The sequence below is a fragment of the Pinus tabuliformis genome, chromosome 4_2 (genome assembly GCF_031772625.1).
Source record: "Pinus tabuliformis cultivar Carrire ecotype Pingquan chromosome 4_2, CPIR1, whole genome shotgun sequence".
In the NCBI taxonomy this organism is placed as follows: Eukaryota; Viridiplantae; Streptophyta; class Pinopsida; order Pinales; family Pinaceae; genus Pinus; species Pinus tabuliformis.
In genome coordinates, this window is record NC_142304.1 from 968,454,449 (window position 1) to 968,460,672 (window position 6,224).

A 6,224-nucleotide genomic window follows, 5' to 3' on the forward strand; every position below is an offset into this window, starting at 1 on the left:
ATACCATAATCCCAGAAAGCCTAGTTGAGTTGACTAGAGCTCACAGAGATGTAGCCCAAGAGTTGTGGGTGAACTCTAAATTAAATTATTGTTTTTGTGAGTGTTTCACTGCTGCATTGTCTCTATTGTTTTATTTACTGTTATATGCATTTATATATCAGTTTAAGCACATCAACTTATAGCACAACAACAGAAATTAAAGCATGTAATCAGTTAAAAACAAATACCAGCATACACTTATATTTTCAAGCATTTCTTAATTCTGCGTTGGTTAATTATTAAGACTTGGGAAAATTTAAAGCTTTGGAAGTGGGAGAGGTTATTGTAAGTTAGACAAAAAGCCTAAGTTCCCCATTTTCAGAATAGGCAACAAGAATATTCCAATTTAATTTGTCCTTGAATTAAATTGTGAATTAAAATCAAATATAGTCTTAATAGCTACTTGGAAATAATTAATTTATTTATTTTAATTAGTTGGAGAAATTCAAGTTAGAAGTATTTCTGAAGCCATGCAAGAGTTATCCCTTAAATTAAGGAGATAATATTGAGTTATAATTGAGTTGTAATTAGTTAACTTAATTTACTGAGTTAAGCCTAATTAAATTAGTTCTAAACTGTTTGAGGAACTAATTGTGAGTTAACAGTCAGTTGATGCATTAATGCACTCAACTAGTGCTATTCCAGTTAAATGAAGATTTCCTCGTCAGAAACTCATGCATGTCTATTATGAGAAAGACACAATTGAGATTAATGTTCAAGGACAACGTACTATCAGTTGCATGTGTTTTCTCATGGAAAAAACTCATGCATGCAGTTAAGGATTCATCCTTGAGGATTATGCAGTTTTGAAGGCTTCTTTTTTCCACTTGGTAATAGGCCAATCTTCCACAAGGAACAACACAAGGAAATAGGAGCTTGGAGGGCAGAGAGGAAGGCTGGAGAGAATCCAAGATTGTTTGTGAGCATCTGTGAGGATTGTACTAAGAGCTGGCTAGCTGTGAGAGCTAAGGCTTTGTATAATTCCTATGTATTTCCACGATGTATGATAATACAATAGTGTGGGGTTTTATCTGAGACTTTCCCCAAAGTATTTTCATGTGTATTGTGCCATTGATTCTTCTTCTTCTGGTTATATTGTTCAACTTGATCTTTAAGCTTCCACAAATTGATAGTAGAAGTAGGTTATAGTATTTTGCTTTGATTTATATTGCATTATCGGGTTAACCTATCACATATTTTCTACATGGTATCAGAGTTGTGAACAGTATACTGAGAAGAGAATTTGAAGTTTGAAGTTCGGGGTTGCAGGTGCAAATCGAATTCATATCATACTTCAAGGTTGGCCAATGGCGTTCTATGGCTTGAAACTCGAGTATGCCTTGGAAGGTAGCTCGAATTACATAGCATGGAAAGATAGAATGGAAGTTATATTAGAAGACAATGGCTTGAAGGAATTCATTGATAAAGAAATCCCAAAGCCAGCTTCAACTAATGCACAAGAGTTGACTGCGTGGAAGAAGTGTGTGGCGAAGGAAAGACAGATCATCCTTGAGGGAGTTCAAGACCATATTGTCTCGAGTCTCCATGGGAAGGATACTCACCCACACACTTCTTCCAGAACAGTAGTGACTAGAGGAAATTGGCACTCAAGGATAAGCTTCGAAGAATCAAGATGGAGAAGGGAGATACTATTTCAACATATCTAAACAAGCTCACCACCTATAAAGATGAGCTTGGCATTGTGGGAATAACTACTTTCAGTGATGATATGGTGAGCCTCGCTCTCCTTGGCCTTCTAAAGAGTTGGAATAGCTACCAAGACTATGTGAATGGAAGGGAGAAACTATCGGATTGGGAACGACTGTGGTAGGATCTTATGCAATAGGAGATCAGGAGGAGCACGTGAGATGGTTCTTCATCCAAGAATGATGATGAAGAAAATCGGGCCTTAGCAAGTAAGGCAAGGAAAGGGAAGGGGAAGGCTTCCCATTTCAAATCGAATTCTTCTCATGGAGGGAAGAAGGGTGACATTTATAAAGTAAGATGCTTTAATTGTCACAAGATGGGACATTATGAGACTAATTGCCCATCGAAGATGTCCAAGAACGGATCCTCAGAAAGATCGTAAGGTGAGGCATTAGCCTCTCAATTCGAAATGGACTTTACCCTCATCACATGCATGGTGTCATCGATGATGGGTTGTGTCTGGTATCTTGACAGTGGAACCTCATTCCACATGACCAGTGATAAAAATTGATTCAGTGCCTTTGAGGAGAAAGACCTCAAGATCCGCATAAAGATGGGTGATGATGGAAGTTATAGTGTTTCAAGAGTGGACATGATTGCTTTTCAGAGGGAGCATGTGTCTCCTCTCACCTTGAAAAATGAGATGTATGTTCTTGGACTGAAGAAGAACTTGGTATTGGTTGCAATGTTGGAGGACAAAGGCTACAATGTTTCCTTCAATAAAGGAAAGGCATTCCTAATACACATAGCCACGGGTCAGACCAAGAGGATAGGGATTCAGGTGAAGAATCTCTATAAACTAGAGGTAGATGATTGTGCAGCATTGAGTACGAAAGCAGAATTAGTGCAAAGCCAAGACATTGGCGAGTTGTGGCACAGGTGGTTGGACCATTTGCATCATGGGGCTTTGAAGATAATGCAGCAAATATCTACAGGACTTCTCAAAGGTAAACTTGAGCAAGTTGACACATGCAAAGGTTGTACCTTGGTAAACTACACCAAGTCTTCCTTTCATGATCAAGGCAGTCGAGCAAAGGCTATCTTAGAGCAAGTCCATACTGATTTGTGTGGACCATTCTCGACGGCATCCACAGAGAAGAAAAGGTATTATGTGATTTTCATTGATGACTATTCTTGTAAATGTTGCTTTTATTTCATGTAGAAGAAGGACCAAAATTTCTCAAAGTTTTGTGAGTTCAAAGCCTTGGTCGAGAAAGAGTCAGGGAAGAAGATCAAGGCCTTAAGAAGTGACAACGATGGAGAATATGTCTCTTAAGAGTTTAATTACTTCTGTGCAGCGGAAGGAATTAAACGAGATTTGACGGTACCTCATAACCCACAATAGAATGGGGTGGCCAAGAGGAAGAACAGAACTATTGTAGGGGCAGCACGGGCAATGTTGCATGACCAAGGCCTACCATTTCACTTGTGGGCTGAGGCATGCAACACAGTGGTCTATTTGCATAATAGAAACCCACATTGCATACTTGGAATGAAGACACCAGAGGAAGCTTTCTCTGGTAAAAGACTAGATATGGGTCACTCCAGGATCTTTGGCTCATCAGTATGTTGCCATGTGACAAAGGATATATGGAAGAAGCTTGAGCCAACAGCAGAGTTGGGGATATTTGTGGGGTACACTGATACACCTCACAACTATTGGGTGTACTTGTATACCAGCCAGAGGATAGTGGTTCGTAGAGATCTCAAGTTTGATGAAAAAAAGGCCATGCGAGTTTCCCTTGAGAGGGAGCTCCAACTACAGGCTGAGGAGGAACTGTTGGTTCCTAAGGAGGAGGAGCCTCAGACTGATGCAGAGCAATCGCATGCAGAGGTTCTAGGAGTGGAGACATCCACTCAAGCAGAGTCTTCCAAAGATGGACGGAAGTGCATGAGAGAAGCTAACATATTGTTGGAGGATGAGAGAGAGAATGTGGGGGCACCATCTTCTCAGCACAAACAAAGGAAGTCACCTGAGAGGTACACTGGATACATGGCCCTTGCTGGGGAATGTGTTGAGCCCAAGCCATCTTCCTTTGAGGAGGCAATGCAGCAGCCAATTTGGGTTGATGCTATGGTGGAGGAGTATGACTCCATAGTTCGTAACAGTGTTTGGATGTGGTTTCGAGACCGGAGAACAAGTCAGTTGTGAGTTCTTGTTGGATTTACAAGGTAAAGCAAGCTACTGTGGTAGTTTGGAGAAGCATAAGGCAATATTTGTTTCCCGTGGCTTTTCAAAGGTCGATGAGGAGTTTTTTATGTCTCAAGGCAAGTATGCCAATGAGATACTCAGGAGATTCCACATGGAGAAGTGCAAGCCCATGCAGACTCCTCTAGTAAGTAACTAGAGGAACGAGGTTTCTACTTCAAGGGAAGTGGTAGAGGCTACTGTGTAAAGGAAACTTATGGGTTCACTAATGTACTTAATGAACACACGACCAGATTTGTGCTATGTGGTGAACCAACTGATTCAAGCGATGGTTCAACCTACCAAGATGTTTTGGAAGGCGACAAAGCATGTATTGAGATAACTCAAAGGCACATCTCCGTATTGATTATGGTACAGATGGACAGAGGAAGTGAAACTAGAGGGCTTCACTAATGTAAATTGGGCAGGGAGTCCATCAGATCAGAAGAGCACATCATGAGGAATTTTCAACCTTGGGTCAGCTGCAGTTTCTTGATACAGTAGGAAACAGAGGTCAGTTGCACTCAATTCGGTAGAGGCAGAATGCATGGCTACAAGTCAGGCAGCATGTGGGGCCATCTGGATGCGGAAAATCCTAGTTGGTTTTTTTTATCAGAGGATGGATCCAACTGTGATCTATTGTGATAATCAGAGTTGTATCAAACTCTCTGAGAATACAGTATTTCATGATAGGTCCAAGCACATTGACATCTGGTATCATCATCTCAAAGACTGTGTAGCGAGGAGGATCATGTTGCTGCAGTATATTTCGGCAAAGGAGAAAGATGTTGACATTTTGACAAAGGCGTTGTCAAAGCGTAAATTCGAGTTCCATAGAGACAGGATCAGGGTGGCAGATAATCCCTTTCTTATTGAGAGGGAGTGTTGAAATATGTCAACAAGAATATTCCAATTTAATTTGTCCTTGAATTAAATTGTGAATTAAAATAGAATTTAGTCTTAACAGCTACTTGGAAATAATTAATTAATTAATTTTAAATTAATTAGTTGGATAAATTCAAGTTAGAAGTCTTTCTGAAGTCATGTAAGAGTTATCCCTTAAATTAAGGAGATAAGATTAAGTTATATTTGAATTGTAATTAGTTAACTTAGTTTACTAATTTAAGTCCAGTTAAATTAGTTCCAAACTGTTTGAGGAACTAATTGTGAGTTAACAATCAGTTGATGCATTAATGCACTCAACTAGTGCTACTCCAGTTAACTGGAGATTCCCTCATCAGAAACTCATGCATGTCTATTTTGAGAAAGAGTCGGTTGAGATTAATGTTCAAGGACAATGTACTATTAGTTGCATGTGTTTTCTCATGGAGAAAACTCATGCATGCAGTCAAGGATCCATCCTTGAGGATTGTGCAGTTTTGAAGGCTTGTTTTTTCGACTTGGTAATAGGCCAATATTGCACAAGGAACAGCACAAGGAAATAGGAGCTTGGAGGCCAGAGAGGAAGGCTGGAGAGAAGCCAAGATTTCCTGTGAGCATCTGTAAGGATTGTACTAAGAGCTGGCTAGCTGTGAGATTTAAGGCTTTGTATTATTCCTATGTATTTCCACCATGTATGATAATACAATAGTGTGGGGTTTTATCTGAGACTTTTCCCAAAGTACTTTCATGTGTATTGTGCATTCATTCTTCTTCTTCTGGTTATATTGGTTAGATCGATCTTTAAGCTTCCACAAATTGATAGTAGAAGTAAGTTATAGTATTCTTCTTTGAGTTATATTGCATTATCGGGTTAACCTATCATAGATTTTATACAAAAATGAAATGAATAAGTACAAGAAATATTAGATGAAATTCTTGCAAGTGATTGAAATGTTGACAACACAACTTGTACAATAATAAATTGTATGCTAAGTGAGAAGGCTATGGCCTCATTAACAATACCCCCCTTAGGACTTTAGTATAACTCGCACACCTTCATTCCTACAAGGGACTCGACCACAAGAGAACTGTGAGGTCACATGTTGTAAGCTTTGTTCCAAACTCTAATTTAGGGAGATTAAATGACAATTAGGGAAGGTTGTCCTAGAGGTCTATCAACCAAGCTTAAGCTTGGAGATAAATTTTAGAGAGATGCAATCTAGAAATGAGATCTAAAATTATAACAAGTGCTTCAATAACATGTAAATTGGAAAATTAAAACAAAAATTCTTTAACAATGAAATGTCTTAAGATTTATCAATATCCAAATACCATTCCACTTATATGGCCAACTTATTTGATTAGTAATTAGAACATGAATTATGATATCAATGTCAAGTTATCTTGT